Source organism: Empidonax traillii, unplaced genomic scaffold (genome assembly GCF_003031625.1).
Source record: "Empidonax traillii isolate 1590-97213 ecotype Southwest subspecies unplaced genomic scaffold, ASM303162v1 scaffold383:size710549, whole genome shotgun sequence".
NCBI lineage: Eukaryota > Metazoa > Chordata > Aves > Passeriformes > Tyrannidae > Empidonax > Empidonax traillii.
In genome coordinates this window covers 115,960-140,707 of record NW_020955576.1, presented here as the reverse complement: position 1 = coordinate 140,707, position 24,748 = coordinate 115,960, and the positions used below count along the sequence as shown (strand labels likewise).

Here is a 24,748-nt window from a genome sequence, read left to right as displayed (position 1 = left end):
ATTCCCTTTAGCAAGGGCCTGATCATCTCAGGAAGCTTATATTCAGCTTGTAAGTTATATAAGAGACATCATTCCCTGAAACAAGAGCCTTCCAAAGCTTGTAGGGCTGTAGTACAACACAAAAATGAGAAACCAACAGCTAATAAAATCAGGGATGAGTAGTCATCAGCAGTTTCACTGCCCAAGATGAGCAAAAGGGAGAGCACTAATAGCATATGTGATACAAATGCAAGGCTGCAGTCATTCGTGACTCACACTGGAGGATATGTCCTTAGAATATGCAGGGGGAAATTCTCTGTAGAATATTCTGCACTCATCACCATCTCAGGCATAGGTAAGAATCCACATAGTTATGTGGTGTGGCACATAACCCTCTAATGCAAGCAGCGTTTGTAGAAGACGACAACCTCAAACTTCAGATTATAAAATTTACAGAAGCCAAAATTCTTTGCCAGTAACTCAAAATGTCACCATTTGACTCAAGTCCCAACTCTGAAATTCTTAACTTCCTGAGGAGGGTGACAATAATGAAAGATAGATATATATATATATATATATTTGATTTGGAAAGGCCAGCTCTTTGGTACAAGTCTCTTCCACTACATAATCAATTGGTGAGTCATGACCAACTGCATATGGGATACATATATGTGTGTATATATATGTCTATGTGCTTATATATATATATATTTATATATATATATATTTATATATATATATATTTTTATATATATATATATATGCTCCTTGCTGGAAGCTTCAGCTTTGTTTCATCTTGCAAAGCAGGGAGGCTCCTTCTGGCCAAAGACGAGCAAGCTCCCTTCCTCTACATCCCCTCCACCAGCCAGGGCATAATTCATGGACAGAGGGTCTGGGATACCAACAGCTAGACCAGAGCACAAGTCTCTAAATGCTTAGGATTCCCACAAGCCTCCTCTTCCCACAGCAGAGCTTCCCAAATGTCCAGGGGTAGGCTTCGATCCACACCAGGGAGGATTCCAGATGGACACTTCCCCGGTGCTGGCCTACAGGCACGTTTCACACTGCACTGATGGGGTGTTAACGATGCTAAAATTTCAGCCAAACTCCTCAGCCACGCAGGGTTGGATGTGGGGAGAGCAATTCTAATAAAAACCAGATGTAAAACAGGCACCTTGCCCTACAGCGCAGTCAGAGGAGTTATCAGTGCACCCAAAAGAAAGAACCGAAGGTGCAGGGCCTGCCTGTTACTGAAGTGCTGATGTAACAGTGCATCCTGCATCTCCCTAGACCTCAGCTTCAGTCAAGGCCCAGGATTAAGCCATTTCTGGCAGCAAAGTGCCAGTGTGTGAAGGGCAGCATGTTCTCACAGGTTCCAGAGGGGATTTGCCAGCAGGAGCTGCCAAGTGGTCCAGGGCAGAGGGGAGGGATGCAGATGGATCCCCACAGAGGTGTGGCTGCATCCTTTCCACCAGCTCCACTAGCAGGGCCGATGGTGCTTTGGGAGGCACACCTCTGCAGGTGTCAGTCCTGAACGTGAAGGGCTGCCAGAGTCCCCTTTCCCCTCCCTGAATTGCCACAGCAATTTTCTACTTGTTCAAACACCTCATCACTTCATCAAGATCCTGCATTTGTTCAGGAGCAAAGTCCCAGACCATCAGTGCAGACTCTTTGGTGCTGCTATAATAAGCTATATAAGCTGCAAATGCTGATGCTTTATGGTGGCACTGGAGTAGCTGCACTACCTTCCTCCTGCCTGGAAAACACCAGGCTAGTTCCAATCTGCAGAGGCAGCAGAGTTCAGGCAGTGTAAGGCAGGAGCCTTGATCTCACAGCATCCTGATGCTGACACACAGACAACCAAAGCCCCCCTGCAGTAAGTTGTAAATGAGACAAGGGCACGGATTCAAATTCCTAAGATGCAATTGAGCTTGTAAGGCGGTTCTGGGCCAGCTCTGAAGGGCTCTGGTCCAAAGTCAGGGATGTAGGGCTGGAAGAACCATTTGGTTGAGAGGCACCTTTGGAACTGCCTGTGGCATAGGAGATACATTAAATTCAGTGCTTCCACCAAGATCTGAATCATGAAAATGGGGAAAAAGAGCACTTTTGGTCTCTCGGTGTTCTCACCTGACAATAATAATGCACAGGACATTCACACACAGCCCCAACAGCCTGGCAGAACATGGGCCAACATGTCATCCTTGGGATCAGGGCGTGCAACATCCTTGTCTACCTCCAGTTCTGCCAGAGGGCTCTTTGCAGGGTGTAGGTATCTCAGATTTGATTTCATCTGCCCTGAAAGCAAGTCTTAATGGGAAGGATAACAGCAAAAGCCTCTGGTGTAGAGCCAATTGCAAACCTCCTATTTGTGAGACAAAAGGAGGGGGGAGTATTGACCCATCCCTGGAATACGTCAGTATTCCTTCAACAAAAATCAGTCTCGGCTACTAGAACTCTTAAACTTATTAAAATGGTGATGGAATGGCTGCAGCATGTGCTTTCAGCTAGTTACAGTGAAGTATATACAGCCTGCAATTGTCCCACTTCTTTCCCCACAGCCATCACACAGCTGACAATAAATAAAAATGCACCATTGTGAGGAGCTTAAAAAAAACCCCAAACAACCCCGGAACATGTTCATAGAACGCATCTTTGCAAATTCAGGCAGGGCAGAAAGCTCATTTTGTCTGTCTGACGTCACTGCTCTGTCCCCTACTCTTTTGAGACGGGCTATCTATTCATTTGCCACCATCTAACAACAAAAAAGAGATGTCAACTGAACTGAGAAATACTGTCAAGCATGCTGCCCTGTTGTCTTATCTGCTAATGCAGCACTAATGTAGCATGGCATCATTATCATCTCCGGGCTCTATGTCCACTGCTTCTGTGCCTGCTGCTTGCAATCTCTGGCTGCCACAGCTATCGAAGCACAGATTTTTTTTTTTTTTTACTTGTCCCCCCTCTAGCCCAACCAGAGTTGTAATCATTTCTTCAATCAACAAGACAATCTTGGAACATCTTCCCTAGGAGAGCTGTGGCCGGGGAGAGGAAAGGGCAGTGGCAGCACGCACTGAACAACTCAGAGTTACGGTTTAGGCTCTTTTTCTCATCTAGCAATGGGTGGATTTATTAGTGGTTATCAGTTACCATTTCTGAACAAGCTCTGCTGGGCTGTTTTCATTGACACCCATGTGAAAATACAGCCAGGACCCAGCTCCATCACCTGCAGCCCCTGCACTGAGTTTCCAGGGCTACAGCGCAGCAACAACTCTTCCTCTGGCTCCATTCTGGTTTTGTTCTTAATTCTGTCATTCTAACCAGACTGCAGGTTCTTGGAGGGAAGAGGGAAACTCACGTACTCGACTCTCAAATGTATCTTTCCCAAATGCAAAAAAAAGAAAGGCTGTTTAGACAATACTACGTTCAACTGCAGCACTTTTTGGAGATGAAAAAGTGCAAGACCCATGAATTCTGTTGCCCTAAGTTCTAAACCATGGTAAATATGGAGGAATTAAAAGGCAAATCCATTGCCTCTGCAGAATACTGGGGACAGGAAGACAAGGAACCTGTGCCCCATAGGCAGGGAGGACACCACTTGCATTTTCCAGTCCTCTTCACAAACGGGACCAAAAGGAGAACACCGGTTGCTCTGCTCCCATGGGGGTGCTGGGGAACAAGCACTCTGACACTCTGTGGAAAGGGAACAAGCTTTCAGACATCTCTCCCTTCTGAAACCTTCACAGGAGAAAGAAAGGTCGTAGGGCTAAGAAGGAGAAACATTTCTGTGAGCAAAAGTTCTCGGTGGATGTATTTTAAAAGGATGGAGACTAAGCAGTACAGATTGCAATGGCAGGGCAATCACAGTTTGTCTCAGTCGTGGGTTTGCACAACTCAGCCCTGGTCCTGCAGTTCTTCACTGCCACTTCTGCTGAGACAGTCCCTCGACAAAACAACTGCCCTGGCTGGGCAGTAAAGCGAGGTATTTTATGGAGAGGTGGAAATGCCATACAGAAAAGAGAAATCTTCATAAAAAGAATGTGGGAGGGAGCTTCTCCTGACAACGACAATAAACAGAATAGTCTGCAGATATAAAATAAAGAAGCAAAATCAAATCCTAGTTCATTAAGATAGCTCAGGAAAGAGCCTAGAACTGCAGACTGGGCAGTTTTTGAAGACCCACAGAGGGGTTGCAGGCAATAAAAACACATTCATTTAGAGTGCAAAAATGTTGTTCTCAAGAGTGTTAAGCAGGCAAATCCAAAAGACATCAAAAAGTGCTGCACAGACATAAAGCAACCTGGAAGAGGAGTAACACTGTTATACTGCTTTTAAGTGAAGAAATGCAGAGAATCAGCTATTTGCTTCTATTAATGCCCTAAAAAGGTTCCTGAATAATATCTCCAGCATAAACTCATCTGTTCAACCTCCAGATCACTCCTTTAAAAATCAAGAGATTTGGGGCAGAGATCTGTAGGAGTGATTTGCAGGAGTAACCATGTTATTTCTTAATCGTTGCATACTTACTTTGTGCCCTCTGGCTACCAACAATAACACCCAGCTTTTCAGCCACAGATCTAACAGCACTTTTAAAAGGATGAACAGCACTCCTCCTCTTGTTGTGTGGACTGGAAATATGCAGCAAACAGAAGTTACTGGTTTCATCCTTTTGTGACAGCAAGTGACAACCGCTCAGAAATACAGATACACACATACATTTTATACTTAATATATATATTATATAGCTTAATAGCTGTAACAGATCTTTGGTGCCTCTTGAGGTAAGCTCAGTGCCAGGGTGATCTGCAGTCAGAGTGTTCCAGGGAAGCTGTGTCACTGAGCTCCCTTGGAGAGATGGGAAAAAAAGAGACCCAGTGCAGGAGTTTTCACCTGCCCCTCACCATACAGGCAGCCACAGTTTTTAACAGCAGTACTGTGGTCTCTCTTCCCCGAGCTCACACCTGAAGTTTGCAGACATCCTTCTGCCCCATAATCTGACAGTGGAAGCTTTCTGGTACCCTTTTCCAATCTCACAGCAGCGATCCCCCTCTCCTGGGACCCATGGCCCTGATGGAGATCAATCAGCAGTTCTGTTCCATGAAAGGTTGTACCAGAAGTGATGATAAAAACTAGAAATGTCCTACCTTACTAGGGAAAATCCTATTTTAAATATCCCACAGAGCTACTCTTGTCACACACTGAAAAACCTGCAGAACATTATCTTGGAAATGAGTTCTTGGTCTTTCTAAGGGGTACATCTTACATGGGTATAGGATGGTTTTTTTTCCTCCACGAGCTCTTGTCTGTGGTATACCTTAATGCCGCTGCTTTTTTCTTTATGTATATTCTTCCATCAAGATACTATTCTAAATTTTTCTCCCATTTTCTTTGGGATTTCATTTTGCAGTTTGCTTCCCTGTTCAAGGTAAGTGTTCATTCAAGACACCTCAGACATCCAAGGTGAGGCTCATCGATTATTCTTCGGAAGAATATTATTTTGGGTTTTAGGCTCAGCTACAGTATAACTGCATGGGGTTCCTGTTTAAATCGAGCTCTATTCCTCTGGCTACAGGAGTAGCCTATGCAAAAGAAATGCACAAACCCATAAGTAAGGCTTGGCACAATTTCACTGCTTTACTTAATGTTGGAATTTTCAAGCTCTGTTTTCCCGAGCCTCTCATTTCCAAATTCCTGCACCTGTTAATTTGTTAATTCTGTTTTCAGTGAGTTTAGACTTATGTGTTCTTAATTATGCTAATGAATAATAAACTACTTAAAATATGAATGTTTTTCAAACCTTAAAAAGGAAACAGTTAACAAGTACCTTGCCCCCGGGTCTGTCTTCACTGTTGGACCCACAGACCAGTACAGGGCACTACTTTTTCTCTCCTAGATTCTCTTGAAAGGACATTGTGTCTTCCCTTTCTCCCTCCTCCCTCTCCCTCTCAGGTTTCTTCTGACACAGCCTCACTTTCTACTTTTCAGTCTGATCCCTGTTGAGAAGAAGATCTTGCAGGTTAATGAAAATCACCCCCAGGGTGGTAATTATCACAGCTGTCTCTACCACTTTTCTTTTCCTCTCTTGACATTCATTTCCTCTCCCCTCCAAGGCTCTCTAAAGGCTCCTTGCTGCTGCTCCTTTCCACTTGGCCCTCACAACTGGTGTCTGGAACCTGCTGAAAGTTCCTGGGGCGCCTCTGTCCCACTCCTGTCCTTTGTGCACCTCTCAAGATTCTGTCAGTTGTAATTTTGGCAAAGGAATGCACCCACAATTTTACCAACTGCTCCTCTGCTCTCCCTGAACATCACCTGGTCTGTGTTTTCCTGGCTCCTCCACAAAACACAGGTTAGATCAGTGTAGACTTACATCAAAATTGTGCTTTCTTGCAAACAAAAGGAAGGGAGAGCACTGAACCTGCGAAGGAAGAAGAAAGGTGACTAATTGCTTGATTTACCCAAACAACATCTACCTGCAGAATGCTCTTGGCTGCTTGGTGTTCCTTCTGATCTGTGCACTCCTGATGAAAGCCGAGCTTTTCCTGCACCTCTCTTCCCTGGATGCCTGCACAGAGCTGCTAAACCCCAGACACACCTGCAGGATATCATTCCCACCACCTCCCTGACAAGCAGCATCGTTTCTTACAGGACAGATGGCTCACAAGACACTGATCCCCTCCAACAGAGCAGCAATGAACTGTCTGCAAAGCGACTCTGAAAGCAACTCCTCTGGTATTAAGACTGAGAATGAGGATAAACCACACCCAGGAGAAGGCCACGTAGGCAGCAGCACCCTCAGCAGTCTGTCAAGGAGCTGTGTGGCCCCAGGAGAGCAGCTTTCCCCAGGGTTCTGGGCTGTTTGTAACTGCTCACAGTCTGCACGACTAGACTAGATTACAGTCATGCCACGCTTGTCACTTCCTTGGGAGCTCAGCCACATTGGCTAGGGGTTATTTTCAGCCCTGAGCTTTGGGAGTTCAATAATTACATGAGAATGTGTTCTTCTGGGGGGAAAAAAAAAAAAAGTCTCTAGCCTCTAGGGTGTGAAGTAAAGAGTGTGAGTCACTGAGTGAACTTCATTGATGCAGAAACCAGACAGAAAGCGTCTCAAATTCTCTAGGTTTAAAAATCTTTTAACTTTAAGCCAAAGGTTGCAGATTTGAGGTATGGGGCAGAGAAGGGAGAAACGGGCCTTGGAGCACAGGGACTTGGCAATCCTGGAATCGTAGAACATCCTGAACTGGAAGGGACCCACAAGCATCATCGAAGGCCAACTCCTGGCCCTGCACAGGAACACCCCAAAAATCCCACCCTGAGCCTGAGAGCATTGTCCAAACTGTTGTGAACTGTCCAAATGTTCCAGACTCTGAACTCTGTCAGGCTCAGGGCTGTGACCAACTGCCCTCGGGAGCCTCTTCCAGTACTACAGCTGCTCGATTTGGGGCTGCCAGACCTTCTCTGCAGGCCACTGCACCTCCTTCCCTGTAAGTAAGCCCTTGCCTGGATAGGAAAGCACAGTCCATGCTGCAAGGGTTATCTTTGTGCTCTGCTCTGGCACCAGGCAGGTCAGGGCGACAGCAGCATTTTGTACAGACTCAAGCCCACACACTTCGAGGATTGCCTGCTCTGCTATTTATAAAGCTAAAAGGGTGTTATCACTCAGTCAGCCCAGTGCAGAAGCATCACTGGCATTCCCCCTGAAGACAGCTTTGTTGGTCCATTAAACCATGCCAGCTTGATATCATACACCCTTGTTCTCATGTAGGGACAGAGGACCTCTTTGAGTCAACCCGATAATCAGCCACCAATTTAACACTGCTCTTGGCAGAGAAGTGCATTTCTATACAGGCCTACTTACAGCCTGCTGAAGCTTCTCTCCTGCAGGAGCTTAATATCAGCTGAGAAAATATGTTACACACTGGACAATTTTATTTAAGTATAGTCATAACTGTGGCTACAGACAGAAATGCAAACAGCACAGGAATTACCAGACAGGCACTATTTTCAAAGGGTCCTCCACCTGCAGATCCCTTCCTACTAGCACATCTGGTTAGGGATCCCTGAAAAACAGAAAGTATCACCCTCGTTTTCCAGGTGAAGAAAGCAGGAGACACTACCAACTTCGGATAGAATATCTAGGGCCAGTAAAGCTCATTCCATTCCACACACCTAAACCACTGATTTAACTGCGTGCAGAAGACTGTAGAGGAGAGTAAGACCTCCCTGCTGATGTTTTCCCTACTGATGTTTTCACTCAAACAAGGCATTGGAGCAGCAGATGTACAGTGATGATGCACTGCTAGTCTCCTCTGACAGGCACTGTTCATTCAAACCCTCATTTCCTTTTGGTTTCCTCCTGCTTTTTTAATTGAAATGTTCCATCCTCAGTGACTGTAAAGAATCTGAAAATTCAGGTATCTGCTGCTTAGACAGCTGCAGGAGTCAGCAGACACTCTGGAAAAGAACAGAAGGCTCAGAAAGGTTTGAACAGCCCCGTCCGTCTCAGTGAGGTGTTAATTCTGGGGCACGATCCCTGCTGGTTCCAATTCCAATCCTTATAAACGAGGAGATGGAAAGTTAGCAGTTTGCATTATTTATCCTCTATACCTCCGTGCTTGGGTGATGTTTGAAGACACCCTCACCTATTTTGCCCCACCTACTGAATAAAATTTGTCCCAGAAGTGAGTTATGTTTAAGGTGTTCACCGAAACCCAGGAAACACCCAAAGTTTAAGCAGCGATGCAAACTGCTGGAGTGACCACTGCAGATGTCAGACATCACCTGGACACTATTTCACCTGGCATATGTTCCCTTAGAAAGCAGAGACTGGAGTGGCACTCCCAGCTTTTGCTTGCTCAGGCTGACCCCAGTCCTGAGCTCCTGAAGTACCTCCTGCTGTGAACAAAAATGTGTTCAAAACGTCCCCCTCTCTCGGAGAGCTTTGCCAGAGAAGCAGGACTTTTGACATGGACTGGAGGAAGGAGCATCAAGCTGAGATCCCCACTGCAGAGCTACCTGAGGCTTGGCTTTCTGCACACCCACAAAGCTGTCAGGAGGGCTGGGGACGACCAGAGAAGCAGCATAAGCCACCTCAGCTGAGTTCCTCACACATCATCAGGTCTGTGGCAAAACAAGCACAATTCCTGTGTGGGAAATGAGAGCGGCCCCCAGCTCTGCTTCCTGCGCCAGTTATGTGAATGGGGTCTGATAGAAAGCACACTCCATCACACGTGGCAAAATAAAGTGTGGGTAAAAACCCTTGAGGTGCCTCAGAAATCCTCTGGGCTTAAAAAGCAAATCAGGACTCTAACTGGGAGTTTTAGCAGCAGCGCTTGCTCCATCCGACAGCCACGTCCCAGCGGCGTGGCAAACCGGGCGTTTTTCCACTGCCTTTCTGCTGCAGCTTGGGAGAAGCAGTTCTTCAGATCTACACTTCTGATTGCTTCTCTCACTGGGGTTTAGGAGTGGCTGGCTACAAGTAAGAACACCGAGAAGCCCCAGTCTTGGTTACTGTAACAGGAACATACTCTGTTTCTAAAATTCATTTTTTCTGCTTTCTTCCCAGCTTCAATAAATTTCACTGCACAGCTCTCCTTTTCAAGATACTGTCAGCGCTCTTCTTTCCAGACACATAAAAGCATATCAAGTGTCTGATTAAAAAACAGATACAAAAGGCTAAACCCAGCTTGTATAACAAACAACTGGCACAGACATAAAATGAAGACCTGGGGATTTTTTTTCCCTTACTCTTTCAATGGGCCTAATGACCATGTACAGTTCCATAATTTCAAGCTCTGTGGTTAGTTTTACACATTTCCTTGTTCATATAATTAGCTGCTCAATTCTTGAACATTGTCCATTAAATTTTATTACCCACAATCAAGTTTTCATAGCAGAACAGCAAAAATTACAGCAAAAGCAGTACTAATGGAGGACATGTTACATGCATCACCACAAGGGAAAATTGGGACTTCCTTCAAATACTGAGATTTTTCCAGACAGACTGTATGACTGATTAAAATAGTGAGTCTGTCACAAATCTAAAATTAATTCTTTGACTCTTTAGGATTGCCCTTCATCCCTGCTAGCTTAATTACACACAGGACTTAATTTGGATTCACCAAAAGTATTCAGGTTCACAGTTTTCTCAAGACTTCATTTTTCAGGTCCCTTTCTGTAACTATACTAAAGGCATAGTTTTGTATTTAGTAGCTAATTACAGCTAGTGTATGCATGAAAAAAAACAAAATGAGACTAAACAATCTTTGATGAACTAAGGCCAAATTCTTCTCAACATACTGATGTTTCCCTACTCCTTGTGTTCTGAAGTGCCACAATGGACCAGAAATATCTTTTTGTTCAGGGTTACAGTACTTGTAGCCTAACTATCCTTCCTCAACTTCTTCAGCTCTGGGATTTCCATCCCCTGCCCATCAATCTCTTTTGCCAGCACAGCTCTCCAGTGGGAAGCCAGATTCAGCACACACTTTCCTGTCCCCTTCCCCACTTCCAGGAACCTCTGCATTCCGTGTTTTACCCGGATTTTGCTGCCAGTAAAGACATCTTTTCAATTCTGTCTAAAATCCATTCAGCCAATTGCTTGCTCTGTGCTTTCTTCACACACCTTTGGCCCAGGTCTGGCTCCTTCCTCCCAGAGCTGTTTTCAGAGCTGCAGTTCAGGTCCCTCTGTACTGATTTCTGATCAAGACACAGCAGAGCAGACCCTTCTACCTCTGACAACCACAAACATTTTCTCTTGTGTCAGACCAGCAGCCTGCAGAGGCTGAGCCAAACAGCCCTATCTTCTCCAGCTTTCACACAGGCACATGCAAGCATGGCAAACTACAGGACACCATCCACGCCCAGGAAGGGTTCCCTGATTTTAGGCAGTGACAAAGTTAGCTGTTCACCTATTGGGCTCTATCTACACCAGCACAAGCTCCTCCCCACAGTGAGCAAGGGATGCTGCTGCCACTACTCATCCTACAGATCCCAAGGCAAGGAATTCACCTACTCCTTTGGCAGCCCTTCTCCTTACAAGAGGCTGTTTCAGTTGGAGAGAGAATCAGTGCAGCTCTTAAATGGCTCAGTTCAATCCTGTGAACTCAGGAATTTCTCCTGTCTCCTAAAAGACATGCTCAGAGTCCTCTGCAATTAACCCATTCCACGTCGCTTTAGTAAGTGTCCCCTCTGCATGTGTTTGTTAGAAATTAGTTACTTGAACACACAAATTTGGGGTTTTTTTCCCCACTGGTTGCCTCTGGATTTCCAAGGGGAGGATGAACGATGAAGAGGAGGATTATAACCCATATGGGCTACACCATATATATATATATATATCTATCTCATGGTGACTACAGCTCTTCCCTCTGCCTTGCTCTTTCTCCAAGCTCTCCCTTAATTATTCAAAGGTGCCACTTTTGGCTGACCCTGGCCCACTGCTGTGCATCACACCCTGCCCCAGCCACGCCACTGCTGTTGTATTTGCCCCCACGATGCCTGCTTGTCTCCCACCCACACGCTCCTGCAGTGGGAAGATGGCACAGCAGTCCTTGTTCCTCTCCTCGAGGCCAGGCCTGGAGGCTCCAAGTGCCATTTATTGTGAGTATGCACTTTGGAGGGATTCCAAGTTGCAGATAGATGCTTTTCTGCCTCAAGTCTTCATTTTCCCTCCCAGTACTCTGGATTTTATTTCTGTGGCACAGAACAGTCCACCCTCGCTCAGTCATAAGGATGACTTATTTTCCTTAGCAAAATCAAAATGTTTTGCTAAGGGTATATTTCAGGCCTGGAAATAGGTTTTGGTGGGATTGTTTTTTGGTTTTTTTTTTTTTTTTTTTATATGGGGATTATTACCCAGTTTCCCATTATTTGTGTTTTGGGTTTTCTGTTGTGTTTTTAATGACAGCAGCACTCAAACTCACGCTGAATGTGCTAGGTCAGGTAAAGCAAAGTGTCCCACTCGTAAGTGAGATGCCCTCTGAAGCCAAAAAATCCGCTCAGCAAATCACACTGCCAGTCCCAAAGCTCTGCTAACTTAGCCAAGAAACCACACGTCACCTTCAAGGGGAACTACAGGAGTGAGGGGTCTGGGTGAAAGAAGCTGGACTCCTCCAAGAATTCCCTCGTGTTATTTCAGGAGAGCTACTCAGGCCCCTTGTAAACCCTCAGCAGGACAGTCCAAACTGTTAGACAGTGACTGACTCATTCCACTTTTCCGGTGGAAAAAAAATCAAACGCTATCCATATGTCTCCCAAATTTCTTTCTGGACCTCAACATTCTACGAAAGAAAATGAGGGGCAGTGAGAGCTCCCGAGATGCTGCACTCCTGCCAACGATCCCACAGTCTGAGCTGCCCCAAAACACATGCAAACACTGCACCAGATAATGCCACAGAGAGGGAGTGGAAAGCTGGCACCAAGTGTTCAGCATGCCACCAGTACTCTCCTCCTTAAAGCCTTCGAAAAGGTGAAACCACTTAAACAAACAAACACACACACCCCATCCCTCCCTGGATGGGGGAGGGAAAAAGAAGATTGCCCACTCTGGTTTGTGCAGTGATCAACATCCCAAAGCCACAGAAGCAGCCAGGGAGCCGGCCAGCCCAAATCTGTTATCGACAACGGAGCTGTTTGTTTGCACCGCCAGGCTGAGCAGCGATGACATTTCTGTGGCGGCGCAGCAAAAGGTTAGCACTTGCATAAGCTGATAGATGTGAAGTCAAGGTGACTCTACTTTATGTTTTACATTAGCACAGGGCTGCAAATCCTGAGGGCGCACGGCAAAGTCTAACCAAGCAACGCGTGCAACTCCAGCGTTGCAACCGAAAATCCTTCCTCCTCCTGCCTGAAATGCAGGACATCTCAGGCTGTGTCTGCTGTCTGCTCAGGGAGAGGATGCCAAACAAACCAAGGTACAGGGATGAATACTGCCTGTTAGAGGTACCTCCTATATGATATTATTACTTTGCATTAAATTGAGCAGAAATACCCAATGTCTCTTTGTAATACCTGTGTGATTGGATGAATAAATATGTTTTAATTAGCTGCCTTTTTTTTATAGTAGGCTGTAACAAAACATTGTGAAAATGTGAGAAGCTGATAGCTGGCCTTGAGATTTCAAATAACCTTCTAATTAAGTCTGTATATATTTATATGTCATCTTAGTGAAGAAAATACTTAGAGCTCTCCTTTCTTTTAACTTCTTTTTCTATTTCCTTTTCTAGTGTTAGCATGCTCTTCCTTCACATTGCTTCAGCCAAAGCAGAGCCAAGTTGTTCAGGTCTATGTTATCCACTCTGAATTTCATTCTGCTTATGCAGATTCACTTGTCTTGCTGACTTCACTGACATAACTCCAAACTGCACAGGTAAAATTGAAAAGGGAAGTCGCTCTCCTGGACTCCTTCCTGCTTTCACTGCACTGACGATGCCATTGAGTGGACTCACCAAACCAGAGCTCTTCTCTAACTCAGCAGGGAAGGTATTGCAAAGCTTTGGTAGCACATCAAAGCATCTCCGTGCTTTGCTTCCCGTTTCATGTCCCACCAGTGTGGTCTGTGACATGCTGTTAGGCACCACTGGCACAGTCTATCACATGCTGTTATCAAACTTCTTCAGTTCTCAGCCCCTACGTTTTGACTTAGTCTATTGTCACTCACTTTGGGGCTTTATCTTCCCTCCTCAGCACCCTCAAATGAAAAAAAAAAGCAAGAGAAGAGAACAAGTGCCAGTGTAGGAGTGTGTCTCTATCCATATGTCACCAGTGCTTTGCTGAGTCTGAATGTGCAGCTTTAGGGGGAGCTTTAGAATCGAATAAAGCACAAATTTGTGGGACCATCTCCCGGTGCTTTCTGTATCTATGTGCAGAAAGGGGGTTTCAGGTAGCAGGAAACACTGGAGGGGACTCTCCAAAGACTTTATTGACATTACCCTGGAGGGTAAAGATGGAAAAGTTCCTGGGCTGTAATAAATAGAACCACGATTCCTTCTTGCAACAATCACATGCTGTTGGGTTTTAACATTTCTTATGGGTGAAATCCACAGTTTTCTGCCCCATAATGTCTCCCCAGCAGCCCAGACATCAAAGGCACTGACAGCAGTGCTACAAACACATCCTGGCTGGTCTAATGGCAATGGATTACTGGGTTTCCACCAGCAATAGTTCATCACTTTGCAGTATTCATTAGTTCCCATGGAGTCAAGTGCTGATCCAAAGTGCAGTCATTCTCCAGACATCCAGGTAAATGGAGATGGTCCAACTAAAAATCCTTCTGGTATCAGACCCCGCCCTGTGTCTTCAGCATCCCCACTGCACAGAGGTGGTCCAGCTAGCCTAGACAAATTCTGCAGTCTGAGCAGGCAGTTCCCAGAGCTCATTTTTCAGCTGCAAGACATTCTCATTACTACCAACGTAACGCTCTTGATAATGATAATTGATCCATATGGATTCCACAGGAATGTTAGAAGAAAACATTAGATTGGGCTTCTGGTTCTAAACCAAGATAATAAAAGAATAAATGTAAGAGAGATACAAGTAGGTCTACTTATGTGTTCGTTAATTTAGAAACAAACCAGTACTTTGGAGCAGCATCAGTTATCCATCATATTTATCTTTCCTATAAAAGACTTTGCACTTCCACTGGAGAACTGCCCATATTCTTCACTTCTCATCTCTGAGGTCTCAATTCTTTACTACTTGATTCCTCACTTAGTGCTCACAAAGGCAGATTTCGAATGTTGAGACTATAAAAGACATTTACAACAGGAATCCATCCATCCAAAAATCCACACAGCATGTTGGTACCCCTCGTGTACCCATGTTATTAGTAGAACACTGCTCGTTTGCTTCTGAACTAATCAACTGAATTCAGTGACAGCTCTGTGTGGCACAGCATCAAGGAAAGAAAAGACCTGGCTTTGACTTCTCAGTCTTGCAGGATCACGGGTGCACTGCTGTGTTTCTCTTTCCTTGTTCGCCAAATGACTGAAAAATGCTGCTAATCTACCCCAGCTCCACGTTAAAGAGGCTCAACCCATAAAGCCGATTTAAACTGCAGCTGCAATACGGGCACAGTAATAATGCCATTTAACATACTCCAGATTTCCCAGCTACGAACAGGAACTACAAACCTAAGTTGATTTTTTTTTTTTTTTGAACCTTGCATTCTCTTCATAATGTGTCAACATTTAAGCACAGGAACATGCCACAGCCCAGGACTCTCTGCTCTGTGTCTGCACGCTGCTGTGTGACCCAGCATGTGCCCACTCGAGCCTGGTTGCCCATTGAAAAGGCAGGAACAGCAACTCAGTTTGCTACTGGAAATATTTTGAACAGAGCAGGCTCTCAGTGTCTGGATGAAGCAAAAGAACAACTTTGTGGCAGCCCAAATTCCCCTACAGGCATCACAGAAATCGAGATACCGGTCTATAAGACATTGTTGCTGGCAAAAATGTGTTTGGCCGAACATCCAAGAACACCAGAGCCATCTGCAGAACGTAGATCAGGGTCTGAAATTATCCACAGACCAGAAAAAAAAAAAAAATTCCATCTAGCAATGTAGTTTCTGTGAATAACCTTGACAGCAGCAGAGATTTGGCAGGTGTTTGAGGTCTTATCCTAGTTCAAATGTAGGAACAGTGAGGCACAGCATCCTCTCACAGCACTGCAGCCTCACTGCCCCAGGTGTGGCGGTTAAAGGACTTCAGCCAAGCAGAACAACCAGACAAAAGGACTCTGAGAGAGAACCACCATGAACGGGCCTCTGTAGCAGGACTGCAGGAATCACACCTCTTTGACTCTGCCTGGAGCAACTCCTTAGTTCCCTTCACCTTGGCCTGACTCTGATTGTGAAACTCTGAAAATGGGTTTTCTGAGGGCTGAGCCTGACCTTCTGGGCTCAGTTTGCCTCCATTCTGGGAGGGACAGAAGGATACTTCTGAAGAGGTCACCTTCCCAAGTCGCCTGCTATGCAGGTGCAGGCAGGTGTCCCTGCTCCACATACACACCTCTGGTCACTGAGGGGAAGCTCTGCATGCAGAAGCAGGAGAAAAAAGGCTCTGATCCTAAAAAAAGCAAACACAAAACCCAGCCCTGAACTTGCCTGCTCTGCACAGGTCAGTGCCACAGGAGAAGGAGCTTTGTTTCCAGCTGATTTTTGCAAGAGAGAAAGGTTAATCCCAATGCAGCTGGGAAGGTCACGGCAGCAACCCCACTCCTTCATTACATCCCAAATACTGCACCCTGAATTTTGGTGCCTTTAGCTAGTGTGCCTTCAAAAAAGAATGAAAATAAACGGTTCAGAGGACAGTTATCTGAAATGAAACATTGCTCTTCATGCCCAGATCCAAAACTCAAGTAAAGTCAGTGGGAATTTTTCCATTTCCCACTGTTGCTTCTCTGCTCACCTCATAGGTCCAGAGAAGCACTTCAGCTTTCACCAGCAACTCAACTTATGGCCAGTGCCAGGACTGGTGAAAGAGAAGAGGCTGATTAGAGCCACATTTCCCTTCAGCAAGGCAAGAATTGGGAATTCTGAGAATTTAACTTGCCCTTCAACTGGAAATGTCCCTGAGCAGGGAGCAGGCAGAGCCAATAACTCTGACAAATTTGATCTTCCTTCCATACAAAAAGACCAAACAGACTGTGGGCCAGGCCCACCCTTGTGTTGGCAGCTTGAATCCCAGCCTTTCTTTCTCCTTCCACAGTTCTCTGCTGAGTGATTTAACCACTCAGGCACTTGGATTCTCTTTGCACAAATAATTACAAACTTTGGGCGCTTGGGGACTGTTACGTTTGAAGAGTGGAGTGACACGTTAGGAATATGTAAGATTTCTGTAGGAAGAACACCAGCCCACCCCCACCCCGTTTTCTGCTTTGTTCCATTCACCAGTACATGCCAATCTTTGGCAAAATCAGAAGACAGCCCAGAAGGATTTGCTAGTTATTTGTGCTACCTGACCCACTCCACAGCTGCACAGCCAGTGCAGATGAACTGTTTTTGACTGGAGGATGTCCAGAAACCCCTGTACAAAGAGCTAAAACAGAGCTAGAACACCTCTCCCTTTCATCCACTGCAGCATCCTGCATTTATTCCTTCCAGCCAAGCCACTCATCGACTCATTTCTTCTCCCAAACTATTTCAGTCAAGCAGGGGTTCATGTGGCTTCTATGGACAGCAATGGGTTTATTTTTGGGAGGGGTGTCCACCCTCCCCGATTCCGTTTCATGCCAGCAGCTAATGAGATGGCTTGTTGACTGCTGATATTCCTACCCCTGTCTTTGACAGGCAAGGCGCCCACTCACCAGCTGCTCAGCCGGTTTGATGAGGTTACAGACAGGGTGCAGGGAAAGCTGCAGCAGATAATGTGGAAGCCAAGGCACTCCGTGTGCGTGCGTGCTCCCCGGACCACAGCGTGCCCTCATCACCCATCCTTGGTGCAACAGCCTTAGTAATGTGCATGTGGGCACAGCAGCACCAATCCCTGTGTGCGTGGTGAAGGAGGAGAGCTGGGATGACATCACTCCCAACTTGGCACGATGTCAAGATGCACAGAAACCCACAGACGAATGTCAGAACATTTGCCCTAACACTCCGAAAACACAGAGCTCCCTGCTTAAACAAAGATGTGCATTTTAAGGCAGACACTTGGTTTAGACCTTGAGTCTGAGAAGCCTGAAGCCCTTTTCCCAGCCACAGAGCACCCCCTGGTCTGGGTTCAGCTTGTGCCCCTCATGACCACAGCACAGAGAGGGGACCGAGGGTCTGTCCAGAACAGGGACTTGGACTCTCTCCTCTTGTGCATCCATGGGGTGTCAGTCAGGACCCACAGGAGCTGCTCTCCCTGCAGGTTCCTCAAGGAACAAAGAGGCTGGTGGAGCACAGGGTTGTGTCTGGGCTGCCTTGTTCCCTCCACCAGCCCCTGCAGAGCCACTGGGCACAGTCAGCTCCAGGCACGGCTCTCACGGACTCTCCCAAGAGGGAAGTTAGTCTGTGTTTTCTTGCTGAATAAATGGGATACTGCAGAAGAGGCAAACTTGGGAAGACTTTTAAGATTCTTCAGAGGCTCAGTCTGTGCTTCCCAGATGAAGATCCCCTGATGGTATTTTACAGAACAGAAAGACCTGGGCAAAAGATTTTCACTACAGCTTTAAATATACTGCAGGGACTTCACATCTTTTTTGTTCAAACATTCTTTGTGCTCTCCTGCCCTCTTCTATAGATCAGGTTTTACTTCCTTTGTCCACAAAACCTCTCCTCTCCAGTTAAAAAACGCTTCTCTTGCAGCAGATGCTTCTATTTGAAATAGCCTTCCCAACTGTTCCCTGGGGATCCAGCTCAGATCCATTCAGTCACCGACCACATCCCTGCCTCTATCTTGACCTCACAAAAGAAGACTCAGTGATGAGGCACTGATGTCCTACAAATCCTTATTCCTCTTGTTACTATTATGAACAATTTTAAGGCGTTAGGGCAATTTTAGAAACCTGGAGGTCTTTCCTCCTAGAAACTTTCAAATACCCCAAATACACATAAGACAGAGATTTCCATTAACTGCAGCTCCAGGCTAAGTAAGAGATCAGCAACTCCATTTCATAATTCAGCACAAACCAGAATGAACAGGACAAAACACCAAACGTGAGAGTGGAATTATTTCATCTTGTCCCAGCCAGAACCCTGAGTCCCAAGTATCTTCATCCTCTCACTGGCTTTGTCAGTAAGGCTTCACACAATTAAATTCCTGCAGCTTCCTATGTTAATCCACTAATACCTGTGAGAGCAGGCTGAAATCTCTACCCTGGTTATCATTCTGGAACCAAAATGCCCAATAAGCACTATTCCATTAGCTCTGCTCTTCCCTCCTTATTTCACTGAGAAGAAAGTGATTTTTCTGTTTTAGCAAGCTGTATGTGTCAGTGCTAGGAGGACCCAGGAATGGATTAAATCCACCGTCTTTCTATCCCAAGATGTTATCTCTGGTGATGGGCAGCAGCCTGTGTTCCCTTCTTGCACTCTCCCTGCATCCAGCAATTCATAGTGCAGGGACCCACAGGTTACATCCACACCTTCACGTGTTCTACCCACTCTCTGTTCACTGTGAACTCATCTTTTTCAACCTGCTTATGCTTTTGCCCTCCACAGGCTCCCGTGGTAACGAGCATTACAATTTAATTAGCAGACATGATAGGAAACCTATCTGACTCTATTCAGGTGCTTAAACCAGTCTTTCCCAAACAGTGAATCAGATCACTCTCTAAGGATACAAAAGGGATGCAGGACACGTGAGAGGGGCCAGGAAATTGCTTCAGTTCTCAGTAGAACATGTTCACTGCATGTGAAGAAGAGGGGGGGAGAGAGAGAGAGAGAGAGAGAGAGAAGGGAGATGGAATAAGGACAAAGCAGCCTCCTGGCTTGAATCCAGAAACTGAGCTGAGAATAAATAATAATACGTGTCTAACGATCTAACAGAAACACCCATAATTCCCATTAGCAAAAACCATCCTGCTGCCAAAGTCAAGTCTGCTATCATGGCCACGGTGACCAACATGATACAGAACCTGGTGTGCCCTAAAGAACATAAAAAAGGGAGAAATGAGGGCCCAAGTCTACTCATCCAGCAATATTCCTCCAGCCATCATCTCACAGAAAACACCACAGGGATGCCATATCTTCACTCTAAGGGCTCCTTGCTGCTTTCCAAGCAGGAAATCTCAGAAAGGGCACAAATTTTAGGCTGAACATCTCCACACAACAACACAGCATCCTCTTTACCACGCTGGCAAAAGCAGCCAAACGTGAGGCAGGTTATCCAGCAGGGAGGCAGAGCTCTGGGGAACATGCAGCAGGGGGGAACCAGCCCTAGTTCTCCTCATTTCAACCCTGGATGTCAGCACATTCCTTGCTTCCCCAAAAGGGGACTTAACCTAACTTATGCTGCAAAACACACTGAAGCGGAATCACTCCGGCAGCTGAGGGGAATAAAAACCCTCACACAGGGACAGTTCCAGTCTCCCATGACTTTTAACTGCACTGGGCCTGGGCATTCAAGAGAACCTGGTTGGAAAGATGCTCTGCAGCACTGCTTTGTGCTTACTGGCCATCTCACTTGGCAGGAGAAACAAACGAGAGCAGCCTTTGCCTTGCCCTGATTTGGTGCCAGAGACTCGTCCAGATAAGAAACCCGCAGTTGTTTAAAAGCCACTCTGGTACTCCTTACTCTGAACCACAAGCTGGGTCTCTGCAATTACTCATACCAACTCCACACTGTTCTCCAGGATTTCATGTTCAGAAACATTCACGAATCACTTGCCAATTTGCATTTTTTTCCCCCAAATCGGACACTGGAGAGGCTACCATCCATCAGGGGGAACATCCTCCCTCTGGGACAGGCAGCACAGCTGGTTCCCAGCTCTCACAGTGGGCCACTGAAATGTGGCAAATGCAGGTGTTGACACGAGCCTGCTCACCTTCGTACCAGGCTGTCAGCCCAACAACTGCAAACCTGTGCTTGTGTGTAACCCTTGCCTTTCAGGCACTCACTTCCTACAGGTTTCTCTCATTTCCAAACTCAACAGACCGTGGTAAATCCAAACCTGAGTTTCTGATGGTTGCAATCTGCTGAACTTAGTGATCCTTTGCTGATCGTGTCTTTAGAATTGTCTCGTCCCCGAGGTTGGCTTTTCCCTGCTCTTCTCATGTTTTCCCTTCTCTCCCTCTCTAGCCAGAAATGATTTACATGTTTGTTTACTCTGAGCTACATTCATCTGAGTCATTCAGCAACTCTCTACCCACAACCATATTACAGCAAATTTGGAACTGGAGTCTCAGGGAGTGAATATTGTGCTGTTGTCAAGATGAGAATGGGGGGGCTAAAGACGGAGAAACTCCAGGCAAAGAAATTTCTTTATATTTACGCCAGTGTAACAATTAGTAGGATTTGGCTCATTCTGTACAAATTATACTACTGTACTTGTAGGAATGATCTTCTGTTTCAAACTAATTTTAGCCACCCTTGAATGCTCTTCCATCTGTTGTAGGAAAAAAAAAATATTCTGCACATAGCTATTGTGAATTTTCTCCCCTGAGGTATGTTTTCAAGAATTGTATCTTTCAAAACCCAACGTAATCGCATTATTAGCAAGACTCACAGCTCAGCTGACAGTACCTTGCCTATTAAATCCACAACATGAAAAGACCTCAGAATTGACACCCTAAGCATTTTTTTTAAGTTTGCCAGAAATAAATCTTTGCAAAAAGCAAGCTGATCAAAGAATTTTTGAGCTTTGCGTTACCTTAAATGCAATTCTGAGTAGAAGCTATTCAGAGAATCTACCAAAGCAGAAAGAGGTTAAGAAAAGTAACAATGCCTTAAAAAACATATATTACAAAACCAATGAGACTTCAATATGCTAGGATGAAAAGTAACACACATCAAAATAGAAATCATTGTCTCAGAAGCCCAGTAATAAAAATTAGGAATTCTGTTACTGTTCTATGTACTTGCAAGATAAATTTAAGCTGACCAGAGGTTAATCTCAAGCTCAAGTCCTTTTCCATCTAGTTTCTTTTCCCAGCTTAAAAAAAAAAGCCAGCACCTCAACCTTTTTCTTTACTTTTAATGCTAGAAACGGATGCTGTGGAAGTATCTGAGACATAGTTCTTGCCTAGAAAGACTTGCTCCTAGCTGAGAGTGTACTGATCACTGCTGTATCTCAGAATGAAAGTACAAGCAGATGGAACAGCAAAGCCACACCACGGAGACCAGCGGATTCACAGTGGGCCAGTTGGATGTCGTGGTCAGGGGAAGTGTTTTCATGTCTTCATCCACTATTTACAGCTTGAAGGGTCTGGGTCTGAAGTGTTTCTTCAGCTGATAATTACTGACAAGTTACATGCAGAGAAAGTTGGAGTAAATATTCATGGACCAAACAAAGAGTGACACATATGATAACACCCAAATGTGATTTTTTTTTTCTTTCTCTTTCCCTGAGAAACGACACCAGATTTCTTTACAAGGGAGTGCTACTCAAGAAAACAGCTCCTTTAGTTTGCTTTGGAGCTCACTGAACAGACATTTGGCTGCAGCTCGAATAAACTGCTTAAAGATACCGCTTGAACTTCTGAGAAGCATTTTTAAAACAGCAATATACTAATCTGCATTTACACAGTACCTCCCTGGCTGCAAAATGTTTTCACGGGCTTCTGAGTAGCTTCAGGCAGCCCTGGGGAAGCGGTGCCACAGGATATGCCGTATTTAAGGAGAAGGCACCAGCACTAAAGAAGGCTGAGAGATTTGCCCCGGATCAGGCAGAATGACCACGGAACAGAATAACCCTCCTCAGCTCTCCCATGGGGGCACGAGCACACACAGGGGCAAAAATACTTTCCAAAAATGTTCCCTTACATCTTTCATCCTCGTGGGTCCCTTCCCAATCAGGATATTCTCTGATCCTGGAATCTCCTCTTGCATTCTGCACAGGTCGCCGCATTACATAAGCAGGCTGGCAAGCAGATGCACCAGACACAAAACTTAGGGTTTGCATCTGACCATCAGAAAGATCAAATATTTTTTTACTACACGGTGGAAAAGTTAAGAAGAAGGGATCAAACAGACTGGGAGTTCAAAGAAAACACTGCTTGAGAATGCAAGGCTTCATACGTGACTGTTTAACCATGCTACCTAAAGCACAGAGAATTTAACGGGAGACTTGCACATTACCATATTCATAACCATGACTTACAAATCTGTTGTCAATGTCACCAAAAATATCACACAAGCAGAATGTTTTTATACTAAAGAGACCGCTGAAGTCACGGTTCCATAGTAAGCAAATGAACTCATGAAGAGTCTTGAAAATCACCCCCCATTTTTTTTTTTTTTTCAGGTTGAGGAATTTGCTAAACTATAAACTGCAAGATGCCCAGTAGTTCAAAGAGGGGTAGATAAAAGAGGCATATTTTTTCCTTCATGCATCTCAGAAGAGAACACCCCTCTTGTATCACTATCATCGCTCCTATTCTGAAGCCTCGCGGGTCACCCATACGACAGGTCAAGAGACGTCCGAATTAACAGCAACTTACATCGATATTTAACCCACGCTGTGAGGGTGCGGGTGGCCGGTACGTACTGTCACTTAGGGCCAGGGCTGCCCAAATCCATCACCGGCCCTGGGGATGCCGATCCCGGCGCTGCCGGCAACTCCCGTGGGGAAGCGCGGCCAGCGCATCCCGCACAGCCCCGCATCCAGCTCGGCTCCGCATCCCACCCGGCCCCGGCCGCTGGCAACTTCAGCGGGAGCGCCGCTTCACGCCGGGGCAGCCGGGTGCCGGTGGGCACGGAGAGCTCCCGGCCACCCCCGCCCGGTGCCCGAGGGGCTGGGGGCTCCAAGTTCCGAGGGTGACCGGGGGGCTTTGGGCCCCCTCCTCCCGCCGCCCCATCCCCGCTCACCTCCGCGCCGCTCCGTCAGGCGGCTCCGCCGGGCCGCGCCGCTCATCCGCGATCCGCCGGGCGCCCGCGGGGGGCGGCCGCCCCCTCTCCGCCCCGCTACGCCGCTGCCCGCGGCCCCGCGGCTCCGCGCCGCCCGTGGGCTCCGCAGCGCGGCCGCCGCATCGCGCCCCGCGCCCCGGCGGGCGGCACCGGGCAGGGCTGCGACCCGCCCTCCCGCGGAAACACCGCGCCCCCGCAGCGCTCCCGCCGCCCCCGCCGCTCCCCGCCCGCAACAGGGCCCCAGCTGAGCCGAGCAGAGCAGAGCCGGGCAGAGCCAAGCGGAGCTCACGGGCACACGCCGCACCTCGCGCGGGGATACACCCGCCCCACACACCGAGACACCCGCCTTACACACACACCGAGACACCCGCCCCACACACACCGAGACACCCGCCTTACACTCAGATACACCCGCCCCACACACCGAGACACCCGCCTTACACACAGATACACCCACCCTACACACAGATACACCCACCCTACATACAGATACAGCCGCCCCACACACACCGAGACACCCGCCCTACACACAGATACACCCACCCTACATACAGATACACCCACCCTACACACAGATACACCCACCCTACACACACCGAGACACCCACCTTACACACAGATACACCTGCCCCGCACACACACCAATACACCTGCCCCACACACACCCCACATACATCCTCCTGTCACATGCTCACATGGATACAGCCACCTCTCACACACGTGCACACACACATATACATCTTCCCATCACATACACACACACACTGCCTCCTGTCTCTCACACACACACACACGCACACATCCTCACACAGACCCTCCACACACACCCCCTCACACTTCCACACACCCACACTGCTCATACAGACTTCTGCACACACACTCCCACCTCCCCACGCTCCCACCCAGAAACACACCCTTGCACAGCCACACCCTCACACTCCCCAGCATCCACCCACCCACATACACACCTCCTGCACATCCACACACACACACACCTGCAGACCCACACACATCCACACTCACATCCATCCACCCCCAACACCCGCTTCCCTAGTTTGGGCTGGGATGGAGTTAATTCCCTCCCCAGTAGCTGGTGTAGGGACGTGTGTTGGAGTCAGTGTGAGGATTGTGTTGATCACACCCCGATGTTGTAGTTGTTGCTGAGCAGGGCTCGCCCAAAGCCAAGGACAGTTCAGTGTCCCATGCTCTGCCAGCGAGCAGGTGCACAGGGATCTGGGAGGGAGCATGGGCAGGACAGCTGACCCAAACTGGCCAAAGGGATATTTGAT

General features: G+C 46.8%; 1 protein-coding gene across 2 annotated transcripts in view; it reads right to left on the bottom strand.

Moving 5' to 3' along the window:
* Positions 1 to 23,451, bottom strand: part of TRPC5 (transient receptor potential cation channel subfamily C member 5) — a 92,799-nt gene extending 69,348 nt beyond the window's left edge. For both annotated transcript variants that reach the window (XM_027893142.1, XM_027893141.1), the window contains exon 1: positions 23,421 to 23,451. The gene's annotated coding sequence lies outside the window, so the exon portion shown is untranslated. The remainder of the gene's footprint in view (positions 1 to 23,420) is intronic.
* Between the last annotated feature and the right edge of the window lie 1,297 nt (positions 23,452 to 24,748).